The sequence below is a fragment of the Bos indicus x Bos taurus genome, chromosome 13, assembly GCF_003369695.1.
Source record: "Bos indicus x Bos taurus breed Angus x Brahman F1 hybrid chromosome 13, Bos_hybrid_MaternalHap_v2.0, whole genome shotgun sequence".
NCBI classification, from domain to species: domain Eukaryota; kingdom Metazoa; phylum Chordata; class Mammalia; order Artiodactyla; family Bovidae; genus Bos; species Bos indicus x Bos taurus.
Window position 1 is genome coordinate 63,495,012 of NC_040088.1, and position 13,130 is coordinate 63,508,141.

Consider the following 13,130-nt stretch of genomic DNA (forward strand, 5'->3'; position numbering starts at 1 on the left):
TACATCCTGCATCTAAGAGAGGTAAGCACTTCTTAAGCTGCTTCGGTTTTCCTAAAAGGAATGACTTACTCTCTGTAAAAGTTACAGAATAAGTCATTTCCTGGGGCTGCCATAACAAACGACCACACGTTTGGTGACTTTAAACAACAGAAATGAATTCCTACAGTTCTGGAGGTAGAAGCTCAACGTCTGAGGGCTTAAACCAAGGTGTAAACCGGACTGGGCTCCCTCCAAAGACTGGGGAGAACCCGGTCCCCGCCTCTTTCGGCTTCCAGTGGCCACAGGTGGTCCTTGACTTGTGGTCACAGAAGCAGACCCCGAGACACAGATTCAGTGCAGGTAGTTAACTTGGTTGGTGATGCCAGAGGCACTGGCAGGGGAGTGGCGGGAGGTGGGGGGTTACAGTGGAGCAAGGGAGCCAACAAAAATGCGTTATTGAGGAGAATGGCACTATGGGCCATGGACGCTCCCTTCTACAATGACCATGAACTGTCAGTCATCTGCTGAAGGCTGCCTCAGGGGACGTGGACTCCCCCACACATCTGCCTGACTCCTCAGCCAACTGGAGGCCAGAGAAAGCCCTCAGCGAGGAGTGGGAGGAGCTTGCATTTGGGGGCTGCAGGACTGGCTCACCTAGGGCTGAATATGGAGAAGCTTTGGGCAGGATCTGACATCTGCTGTAGTTGACAGCATTTTTAAGATTTCTCTTGAGCCTGTTTTATCTTATATTTAAAACTAGTGGATCTATTTCTGAAGAGATTTACTAAAGACACAAGGTGAGAAAGTTTATAAATATTCTACTAAACAGATGGTTTCATTCACATTTACGTTTATCTATATGAATAGAGAACATTTAATTTAAAATTTATTAGCAGTCTGACTCAACTCTTAAGTGCATATGAGCACGGATCTAGTAAGTTCTTAATTCTTAGGAGTATATAAGCATGTATCTATTAGGTATTAGGTATTGTGAGCGTGTAAAATAGAACAAGATTTGGCCCCTTTGTCCAAGTCACATAGAATTCCTGGGCAAGATTCTTTACCATCTGAGCCACCAGGGAAGCCCAAGTGGGCAAGATAGAGATGCACAAATTGTTTTCCTAATAGCTGCCACGGTACAGGTTCATGAAATTGAAGAGTCAGTATCTCATCCGTCAGCTGTTTTCCACGGCAGTGCTGTCCCAGGTACCCACAACTCAGGGGTACACAAAGCAGAGGAGAACTCACATTTGTCTGTGGAATTCCTAGCGTGCTACTTCAGTTCAATCACCCTCTGTCTCTCCTGCCTGATTTCCTCCCACTTCTAGGCTTTGATGCTTAAGCCACACGACCATTCATGAATTTTTTGATCCAGACTTACAGAGCTTGTGAATAGCAAAGCCAGGTCAGATGGGACCTGGGTGATTCCTGGGCCCAGGCTTTGTGCTCCTACTGCCACACTCACTGGAGACTGGCAGTTCAGTTCAGTGCAGTCGCTCAGTTGTGTCCGACTCTTTGCAACCCCATGAATCGCAGCACGCCAGGCCTCCCTGTCCATCACCAACTCCCGGAGTTCACCCAAACTCATGTCCATCGAGTCGGTGATGCCATCCAGCCATCTCATCCTCTGTCGTCCCCTTCTCCTCCTGCCCCCAATCCCTCCCAACATCAGAGTCTTTTCCAATGAGTCAACTCTTCGCATGAGGTGGCCAAAGTACTGGAGTTTCAGCTTCAGCATCATTCCTTCCAAAGAAATCCCAGGGCTGATCTCCTTCAGAATGGACTGGTTGGATCTCCTTGCAGTCCAAGGGACTCTCAAGAGTCTTCTCCAACACCACAGTTCAAAAGCATCAATTCTTTGGCACTCAGCCTTCTTCACAGTCCACCTCTCACATCCATACATGACCACTGGAAAAACCATAGCCTTGACTAGATGGACCTTTGTTGGCAAAGTAATGTCTCTGCTTTTGAATATGCTATCTAGGTTGGTCATAACTTTCCTTCCAAGTAGTAAGCGTCTTTTAATTTCATGGCTGTAATCACCATCGGCAGTGATTTTGGAGCCCAAAAAAATAAAGTCTGACACTGTTTCCACTGTTTCCCCATCTATTTCCCATGAAGTGATGGGACCGGATGCCATGATCTTCGTTTTCTGAATATTGAGCTTTAAGCCAACCTTTTCACTCTCCTCTTTCACTTTCATCAAGAGGCTTTTTAGTTTCTCTTCACTTTCTGCCATAAGGGTGGTGTCATCTGCATATCTGAGGTTATTGATATTTCTCCCGGTAATCTTGATTCCAGCTTGTGCTTCTTCCAGCCCAGCGTTTCTCATGATGTACTCTGCATATAAGTTAAATAAGCAGGGTGACAATATACAACCCTGACGAACTCCTTTTCCTATTTGGAACCAGTCTGTTGTTCCATGTCCAGTTCTAACTGTTGCTTCCTGATCTGCATATAGATTTCTCACAAGGCAGGTCAGGTGGTCTGGTATTCCCATCTCTTTCAGAATTTTCCACAGTTTATTGTGATCCACACAGTCAAAGGCTTTGGCATAGTCAATAAAGCAGAAATAGATGTTTTTCTGGAACTTTCTTGCTTTTTCAATGATCCAGCAGATGTTGGCAATTTGATCTCTGTTCCTCTGCCTTTTCTAAAACCAGCTTGAACATCTGGAAGTTCATGGTTCACGTATTGCTGAAGCCTGGCTTGGAGAATTTTGAGCATTACTTTACTAGCGTGTGAGATGAGTGCCATTGTGCGGTAGTTTGAGCATTCTTTGGCATTGCCTTTCTTTGGGATTGGAATGAAAACTGAACTTTTCCAGTCCTGTGGCCACTGCTGAGTTTTCCAAATTTGCTGGCATATTGAATGCAGCACTTTCATAGCATCATCTTCCAGGATTTGAAATAGCTCAACTGGAATTCTATCACCTCCACTAGCTTTGTTTGTAGTGATGCTTCCTAAGGCCCACTTGACTTCACATTCCAGGATGTCTGGCTCTAGATGAGTAATGACACCATCATGATTATCTGGGTCGTGAAGATCTTTTTTGTACAGTTCTTCAGTGTATTCTTGCCACCTCTTCTTAATATCTTCTGCTTCTTTTAGGTCCGTACCATTTCTGTCCTTTATCAAGCCCATCTTTGCATAAAATGTTCCCTTGGTATCTCTAATTTTCTTAAAGAGATATCTAGCCTTTCACATTCTGTTGTTTTCCTCTATTTCTTTGCATTGATCGCTGAGGAAGGCTTTCTTATCTCTCCGTGCTATCCTTTGGAACTCTACATTCAGATGCTCCTTTTTTCCTTTGCTGTTCGCTTCTCTTCTTTTCACAGCTATTTGTAAGACAGCCATTTTGCTTTTTTGCATTTCTTTTTCATGGGGATGGTCTTGATCCCTGTCTCCTGTACAATGTCACAAACCTCCGTCCATAGTCCATCAGGCACTCTATCTATCAGATCTAGTCTCTTAAATCTATTTCTCACTTCCACTGTATAATCATAAGGGATTTGATTTAGGTCATACCTGAATGGTCTAGTGGTTTTCCCTACTTTCTTCAATTTAAGTCTGAATTTGGCAATAAGGAGTTCATGATCTGAGCCACAGTCAGCTCCTGGTCTTGTTTTTGCTGACTGTATAGAGCTTCTCCATCTTCGGCTGCAAAGAATATAATCAATCTGATTTCTGTGTTGACTATCTGGTGATGTCCATGTGTAGAGTCTTCTCTTGTATTGTTGGAAGAGGGTGTTTGCTATGACCAGTGCGTTCTCTTGGCAAAACTCTATTAGTCTTTGCCCTGCTTCATTCCATATTCCAAGGCAAAATTTGCCTGTTACTCCAGGTGTTTCTTGACTTCCTGCTTTTGCATTCCAGTCCCCTATAATGAAAAGGACATCTTTTTGGGGTGTTAGTTCTAAAAGGTCTTGTAGGTCTTCATAGAATCATTCAACTTCAGCTTCTTCAGCATTACTGGTTGGGACATAGACTTGGATTACTGTGATATTGAATGGTTTGCCTTGGAAACAAACAGAGATCATTCTTTCATTTTTGAGATTGCATCCAAGTACTGCATTTTGGACTCTTTTGTTGACCATGATGGCTATTCCATTTCTTCTAAGGGATTCCTGCCCACAGTAGTAGATATAATGGTCATCTGAGTTAAATTCACCCATTCCAGTCCGTTTTTGTTTGCTGATTCCTAGTGTGTTGACATTAACTCTTGCCATCTCTTCTTTGGCCACTTCCAATTTGCCTTGATTCATGGACCTAACATTCCAGGTTCCTATGCAATATTGCTCTTTACAGCATCGGACCTTGCTTCTATCACCAGTCACATGCACAGCTAGGTATTGTTTTTGCTTTGGCTCCATCCCTTCATTCTTTCTGGAGTTATTTTTCCACTGATCTCCAGTAGCATATTGGGCACCTACCAACCTGGGGAGTTCCTCTTTCAGTATCCTATCATTTTGCCTTTTCATACTGTTCATGGGGTTCTCAAGGCAAGAATACTGAAGTGGTTTGCCATTCCCTTCTCCAGTGGACCACATTCTGTCAGACCTCTCCACCATGACCTGCCCATCTTGGGTGGCCCCACAGGGCATGGCTTAGTTTCATTGAGTTAGACAAGGCTGTGGTCCATGTGATTAGATTGACTAGTTTTCTGTGATTATGGTTTGTGTGTTGCCCTCTGGTGCCTCCCGCAACACCTACCGTCTTACTTGCGTTTCTCTTACCTTGGACATGGGGTATCTCTTCACGGCTGCTCCAGCAAAGCGCAGCCATTGCTCCTTACCTTGGACGAGGGGTATCTCCTCACAGCCGCCCCTCCTGACCTTGAACGTGGAGTTGCTCCTCTCAGCCCTCCTGCTCCCACACAGCACCGGCTCCAGAAGAGGCTGGCTTGGAACACTCATTGGTGTGCCTTCTCCCATCTTTGGAAGTTGTCCTCTGACCCACTCACTACTCAGATGCAGGCAGTCTGAGATTGATAGGATTATGTCAATAGATAGGAATATTTCCAGTGGTCTGCTTACAGTATTTTCTCTTTTGACAATATAGCAGGCTGAATAAAAGTTCCCCAGAGATGTATCCAATCTAAGCTCTGGTACCTGGGCATATGTTACCTTGTGTGGCACAAGGAACTTTGCAGATGTGACAAAGTTGAGGGTATTGAGATGGGGAGGTTGTCCTGGATGATCTGGGTGGGCCTCATGTAGTCACAAGCGTCTTTATAAGAGGGAGGCAAGAGGTCAGAAGGGAGAGAAAATGCTATGCTATTGGCTTTAAAGATGAAGGAGGCAGATGGAGCCAAAAGATGAGATGAGGCAACCTCTGGAAGGTGGAAAGGGAGAGGAGAGGAATTCTCCCCTAGAACGTCCAGAGGGACCCCAGCCCTGTGGACCCATTTTAGACTCCTGACCTCCAGAACTGTAAGAAAATAAAATTGTGCTTTTTGAAGTCACTAAGTTTGTGGTAATTCGTTACAGCAGATGGTATAACAGGATACCTGTTCTATGAAATGTCAACTTTGGACAAGCTTATCGCAAGGCCCTCTCTGGTCTGTGGTCTAAGCCGAGGGTCCTCAGCCCAGGAACCAGCCAAGGCCTGCAGTCCTGACTGGTCATGTTTGGGCTTCCCCGGTGGTGCTAGTGGTGAAAACAAAAACCAAACCCACCCGCCAGTGCAGGAGATGTGGGTTTGATTCCTGGGTCATGAAGTTTCTGTGGAGAAGGGCGTGGCAACCACTCCAGTATCCTTGCCTGGAGAATCCCATGGGCAGAGGAGCCTGGTGCCAGGCTATGGTTCATAGGGTCGCATGTTTGGAGCTGAGCATCACAGGAGTTAGCCTACAGAACAGAAGCTTTCAGGATTAGTCTAAAATAGAGGCAGTATTTTACCGGCAGCCTCTTAAAAGCACATGACTCATTCAGAAATACAACATTTGGTCGATGACTATGTCAGACTTTCAGGTAAATTTAATCAATAGACAACCACTATTTTATTTTTATCCAAACCTGAATTTCATATTACATTTCATTCCATTAGCCTTGATATAAAGTGGCAGTTGATAGCAAGCCATATTGACAGGCCCTCCTGGGCATAATCCAGTAGTCACCTTAAATCATTTATTCACTGCATGATTCATGGCTTGTAAGGAGCAGGTAGTCACTGAGTATTTAAACAGAAAGCTAAATAACAGGGCACTCGAAATCTTTTATTTCAGTTATTTAATCCACCTTAGTTAATTAAAGGCATTTGACCACCTCTCAGCATCTTGAATCACAATGGGTACTGTTTATTCCTAGCACAAAAAAGGACAAAGACACAGGTGATTTTGGGGAGTGGAGGGGGTGGGATGCCTGTGTGTGATTTTGTAAGTCGAGGTCCCCAGAGGCTAGCTCTGGCAGTGTGCTCCCACTTGGGGCGGTCGTCTTGCTTTGATGCAGGGGGTTGATGCAAATCATTTGAGATTAACAAACGTTTCTTGATCATCTAGAAAATGTCAGGCTAGTCACTAGAGGTATAAAGATTAAGAAGGCTCAGACTCCATTCTGTAATTCTCTTAGTTCAGGGAGTATCTATGAAGTTTTTAAATTATTTTTCATTGATGAGTTATTTTGTTTTAGAAATACTGGTGACAAGAAAACCAATAGTGACTTAAGAAGCTGGTTTCTAGTAGCTTCTTACTTACAGGCAAAATAGGTGTTGAAGGTTTTCCTGGTCCCTGGAAGGTGCTTCAGCGAGAGGGATCGTCTAGTCACTCAAGGTCTGGGAGAAGAGTTCAGGGGTCTTTGCATAGTGTCCAGTTCCTCTTGGGCACCACTTAGCTCACAAGCATGTACAGTTTGAGAATTTGAGAAGGAACTACTTTAGACCAATAGCAAATCTACAACTGGAAAATTCTGTGGTGGGCACACACTGAGAGTGACATACAAACATGTCGCAGAGGAAAACAGTGCAGACGTGTCAGCAGCAGAGCCAAGCGGGTGGCAGGATTCCCACAGGGTTTACTTTACTTCAGCCTGAAGGGCAGCTCATGTAGCCCAGTCTTATTCTTGCAGTGTGTGAACTCTCTAGCTTTGCCACGTGGGCCTCCCCCTGGGATGGTGCCCAGAATTCGTGAGAACACTGTGATGCAAAAAAGATTGAATCCCCCATTGCCTCTCTTCCTCTGTCCCCCGACCCCGAGGTCTGTTAGGATTACAAAGCAGTGGCCAGTTTACCTCCCGCATGGAGGCAGTGACATCCACTGAGAGCCACAGTCCATGTGAGGCGTGAGACTCCAGACTGTGAGGCTGGCGATGCCCTGGAAGGGTTTACTGTCCACTCCAAGTCCCTGTGAAGATCACTACATCTGAGTCTGAGAGCTAAATACCCATCAGTGGTTACAATCAGTCCAGCCCATATTAAAGGCAGAGGCTTAGCCTTTGTGGAAGAAACGGGCCTTGGGCTGAACTTTGAAAGAACCAACTGGCAGTCCTTAGGCTCATAGCTAATGGGACTCTGCACACCTCTTTTTGCCTGTGATTTGTACACTAGCTGCTCACTAGGGAGGGGGCACAGTGCTGGCGAGAGAGTCCAGGGTCTTGAAGGAAGACAGACCTGAATTCAAGTCCCAGTCCCAACTTTGCCATTTCCTACCTTTACAGACAAGGTACAAAGGGTGTCTCACCCTCAGTGAGAAGATAAAATAGAATAACAAAACAAAAAATAATAAAATAGAACAATACTTAGCTCACCATGTTTTTATAAAGAGGAAATAAAAATCTAATAAAAATAAAAAGGTACCCAATTCAGTCTGAAAACTAGAGTCTGTTAGGATAATGGTTAAGTGGCTGTGACAAAGACTTCCAAAGCTACACTGTTTGAAGGAAAAAGGCATAATTGAGATAAAAAGGCATAATCTCCTACTCATGGAGATGGTGGGATATCTTGAGATCACCCAAGATGATCTTCTTGGTTTAACAAAGCAGTGTTCTTCAACTAAATTTAACTTCTCAGGTATTGAATAAGTCTCTGTCTCTATGTATGAAGCCTTTTTAACTCTGAGGAACTCTAGGTAATTTTTTTTTTCATGGTACAATAGTATTTAATGAGCGCCACGTTGGTACTCTAGGTAAGTATTCTATCAAATAATGCCATGAATGCTGGGCTCTATTCTAGAATATCTGAAGTGGTCAGATATGGGCCTGGGTTATGGAACAACAGACTAGTTCCAAATAGGAAAAGGAGTACGTCAAGGCTGTATATTGTCACCCTGCTTATTTAACTTATATGCAGAGTACATCATGAGAAACGCTGGACTGGAAGAAATACAAGCTGGAATCAAGATTGCCAGGAGAAATATCAATAACATCAGATACGCAGATGACACCACCCTTATGGCAGAAAGTGAAGAGGAACTAAAAAGCCTCTTGATGAAAGTGAAAGTGGAGAGTGAAAAAGTTGGCTTAAAGCTCAACATTCAGAAAACTAAGATTATGGCATCTGGTCCCATCACTTCATGGGAAATAGATGGGGAAACAGTGGAAACAGTGTCAGGCTTTATTTTTTTGGGCTCCAAAATCACTGCCGATGCTGACTGCAGCCATGAAATTAAAAGACATTTACTCCTTGGAAGGAAAGTTATGACCAACCTAGATAGCATATTCAAAAGCAGAGACATTACTTTGCCAACAAAGGTCTGTCTAGTCAAGGTTATGATTTTTCCAGTGGTCATGTATGGATGTGAGAGTTGGACTGTGAAGAAGGCTGAGTGCCAAAGAATTGATGCTTTTGAACTGTGGTGTTGGAGAAGACTCTTGAGAGTCCCTTGGACTGCAAGGAGATCCAACCAGTCCATTCTGAAGGAGATCAGCCCTGGGATTCTTTGGAAGGAATGATGCTAAAGCTGAAACTCCAGTACTTTGGCCACCTCATGCAAAGAGTTGACTCATTGGAAAAGACTCTGATGTTGGGAGGGATTGGGGGCAGGAGGAGAAGGGGACGACAGAGGATGAGATGGCTGGATGGCATCACTGACTCAATGGATGTGAGTCTGGGTGAACTCCGGGAGTTGGTGATGGACAGGGAGGCCTGGCGTGCTGCGATTCATGGGGTCGCAAAGAGTAGGACATGACTGAGCGACTGAACTGAACTGAACTAGGAAGACTTTGAGGAAGTGGGAGGAGAAGTCATTTAAGTCAGTAAAAAAATAGTCAGGCCGGTGAGTCTTCCCAGGAGGTCCAGTGGCTAAGACTCCATGCTCCCAATGTAGGGGGCCCAGGTTCAATCCCTGGTCAGGGAACCAGATCCCACATGCCACAACAAAGAGATCATATGCTACAACTAAAGGTCCTGCATGCCATAAGGAAGACTGAAGATCTTAGTTGCATGCCGCAACTAAGACCTGGCACAACCTAATAAGCAAATAAATATTTTTTTAAAAAGTAAGGCTGGGAGGAAGGGAAGTCCACCAAGAAATGGTAAAAGAGGACTCACTGATGTTAACCTTTCAGAAAACTTTAAGATATTTCTATTTTCATCTACACAATAGCTGCCCATTACGCTTAATATTGGTGGTTTATTTTTCCACTTAGCCCAGGTTCTGATTGATGATGTACATGCTCAGGGATCAAGGACCCATGAGGAACCAGGAGCAGTTTTGTTAATGTGACAACCCCTCATACCCAGCACTCACCTCTGGTGGAAGCTGGTCTGGATATGTGCTTTTGGCTGGAGCCAAAGTCTGGCCTGTGATTTATTCCTCCCTGATCACTCTTCCTTTCTGTCCACAACAAATGACGGGCAGGACACAGTGAAAGCAATATGAGGCGAAGGCTACCGATCACACCCATACTAGCCACCCAGAAGGGGAGAAAGACAGCAAGAGAATAACCTGGGCTGTAAAGCCAAGGTGGTAGCCAAAGGCAACAGATTTCACAGCATCAGAGAGGAACTTTAAAATGATGAGAAAAATGTTCTGTGCAAGTAAAAGAAGTGACTCTCAGGGATTAACTTTCACATGAGATATACAATGTCACTCATACACAGGTCAGTGACCAGAGCCAGCCAGAGCCAACCAGGCCCCTTAGTTCATGGTGAGTCCAGGAGACACCCTCCCTTCCTCTCTGTTGATTTCTTCTCAGAAATCAAGAATGAATTTCTCATAAAGACCAACCTTAAGAGAAGGTTGAGGGAGTTGCATTATTCATCTCTCTCCTTTTTCTTGTAATGGGCCTGGGGCAGATGCACAGCTGCTAGTGAGCCAGTGTTAGGGATTCCTGCTTGGCCACTGGTCAGCATCGCAGTGGGTCCCTCCCCAAAGCGAGCGGCAGTTAGGGAGTGACCTTAGCAGTCCTGCTCAGCCATTGGTAGGCACTGCTGCAGGCTCTGCCCTCTCCCCGTCCTCTGTATAAAAGGAGCAGAATTGGGACTGAGGGAAGGTGGTTTTTTGAGACCCTAGTCTGCCATCTTCTCAGTCTGCCAGCTTTCTGTTAAAGTCGCTATTCCTGGAAATTCCTTGGTAGTCCAGTGGCTAAGATGACACACTCCCAAAGCAGGGGGCCGCAGTTTGATCCCTGGCCAGGTAACTAGACTCCCACAGGCTGCAACTAAAGATTCCAAGAGCCACGACTAAGACCTGCTGCAGCTGAAAAAAAGAATCGCCGTTCCTCATCCCAACCACTCAGCTGATTTACTGGCCTGTCGTGTGACAAGCAGAGCAAGCATGGACTTGGTAGCATTCTTACATTCTCATAGGACCCCTCGTTCTTATACACACTCTCTCTGACACAGAAACTGGTGCTGTGCTGGCACACACAGTAGGAGCTTTGTTAAGTCTCAAGGTCAGATGCAGGCAGAGCTCAGAGATGCTTTTCCCAGATGGGTAAATTCTCTCCCATGATGAGCAGCCATCCTGTGAGGGGATCCGCAGTGGCCTTCCTGCCCCATACCTCCCCTCGCTTCAACCACACACCTGCCCTCAGGGGGCTCTTTCCTCTGACCTTCCTGGTGCCGCCATTTTTATAGAACGCTGTGCCCTGACAGCGATCACAGCCTCATTCCAACTGCCTCATCCTCCCTACAACCAGCTTACCTACCCTACAGCCTCGGCAATTGACTTGATAGTTACATCTTTGGGCTAAGCAATGATCCAGGTTTCCTGACTACAAGGTTGAAATAGGACCCTTCTGACCAACTGACATGGGGGTGCTGTCTCTCCTAAGATGCAGAATGATGTGTTAGTCTGCTAGGGTTGCCGTGACGAAGTTTCATGAACTGGGTGGCTTAAGCCACAGAAATGTAACATCTCATGGCTCTGAGACCAGAAGTCTAAGATCAACATGTCCACAGCGCCATTTCCTTCTTAGGATCACAAGGAGAATCCGCTCCTTCCCTCTCTCTTAGCTTTTGCCTCTTTGCTAGCGATCTTTGCATGTGTGGATGACCCACCCTTATCTCTGCCTTCATGTTTTGTCCTTCACATGAGTGTCTGAATTTCCCATTTTTATAAGGACATCAGTCACACAAGATCAGGGGTCCAGTCTACCCCAGAATGCGCATCCTAACCAACTACATCTCTAATGACCCTATTTCCAGATAAGGCCACATTCTGAGATACCAGAGGCTAGGACTTCAACATCTTTTTGTTCAGTTACTCAGTTATGTCTGACTCTTTGCAACTGCATGGACTGCAGCATGCCAGGATTCCCTGTCCTTCACCATCTCCCAGAGTCCACTCAAACTCAAGTTCATTGAGTCGGTGATGCCATCCAACCATCTCATCCTGTCGTCCCCTTCTCCTGCCTTCAGTCTTTGCCAGCATCAGGGTCTTTTCCAATGGGTCCGCTGTTTGTCTCAGGTGGCCAAAGTACTGGAGCTTCAGCTTCAGCATCAGTCCTTCCAATGAACAATCAGGGTTGATTTCATTTAGGATTGACTGGTTTGATCTCCTTGCTGGCCAAGGGACTCTCAACGAGTCTTCTCCAGCACCACAGTTCAACATCTTTTGGGGGGACACAATTCAACATGTAATGGATGGTAACTTTTCTGTCACTTGTATGTACCAGGCCCCTTACCAGGGATGATACTGGAGTGAGGTAAGTGAGACACTCATCTGTAATTAAATTTAGGGAGTGCAAAATAACTCAGCAATCAAGATAAATAATATGTTAAGAATTCACTATAAACAATTAAAGTTAAAGAAAAATTCTATAATGAGAAAAACATCAACATTTAAAATAAAGGCAGCACCTGACCCCACACTTGCCTGATGGGGTCTCTGTCTGTTTCTGCTCCTGACCCTTGATCCATGGTCTCACTGCCCTCCTCAGAGAGAGCCCTGGCTTCTCTCTTTTTTAAATTCACTTTTTATTTTTAATTGGAAAACAATTGCTTTACAATATTGTGTTAGTTTCTGCTGTACAACAGCATGAATCAGCTTTATGTGTATGTATATCCCCTCCCTCTCGAGACTCCTTCCCACCCTCCCTCGCCGTGCCATCACGGAGCAGCAAGCTGAGCTCCCTGTGCTGCACAGCATCTCCCCACTAGCTGCTTCACACATGGTGGCACACACGCCAATGCTGCTCCCAGAGTGCCCCGCCCTCTCCTCCCCTCCTGTGTCCACAAGTCTCTCCTCTATGTCTGCATCTCTATTCCTGCACTGTGTTTCTAGATTCCACATACACATATGCATTAATATACAATACTTGTTTTTCTTTTCCTGACTTACTTCACCTGGCCTCTCTTTACCCTTGAATATAATCTCATGAAATTTAGAACACAACTTAGGACATGTCTTTGGATTTTGAATTCAGAAGGCTCATTTAACACCAGGCTTGAACCTTATTCATTTCCCACTTAAGTAATTCTCTGCCAAGTACCTTCCACGTCTCTCAGACTATAAGTTTAATTGGACTACCTTACCTCTACTACTAGAGAGTTTATCTAGTTTATCAAGACTAGCTTGATATCGCAGACCCACATAAACACTTCCTGGAGGGGGTTTCTGCTGCTTCCTGATGTCATTTGGCCCTGTCAGCATTCCATCATCTTTGGTGTTTTGTTTGCTTTAAATACCAAACAATGGTACACCCAGGACTCTCTTTCCATCCCTGGCCCCCTTCAGGGATGGACTGGATTGCTCTGGAGGTTTATTTCTCCTC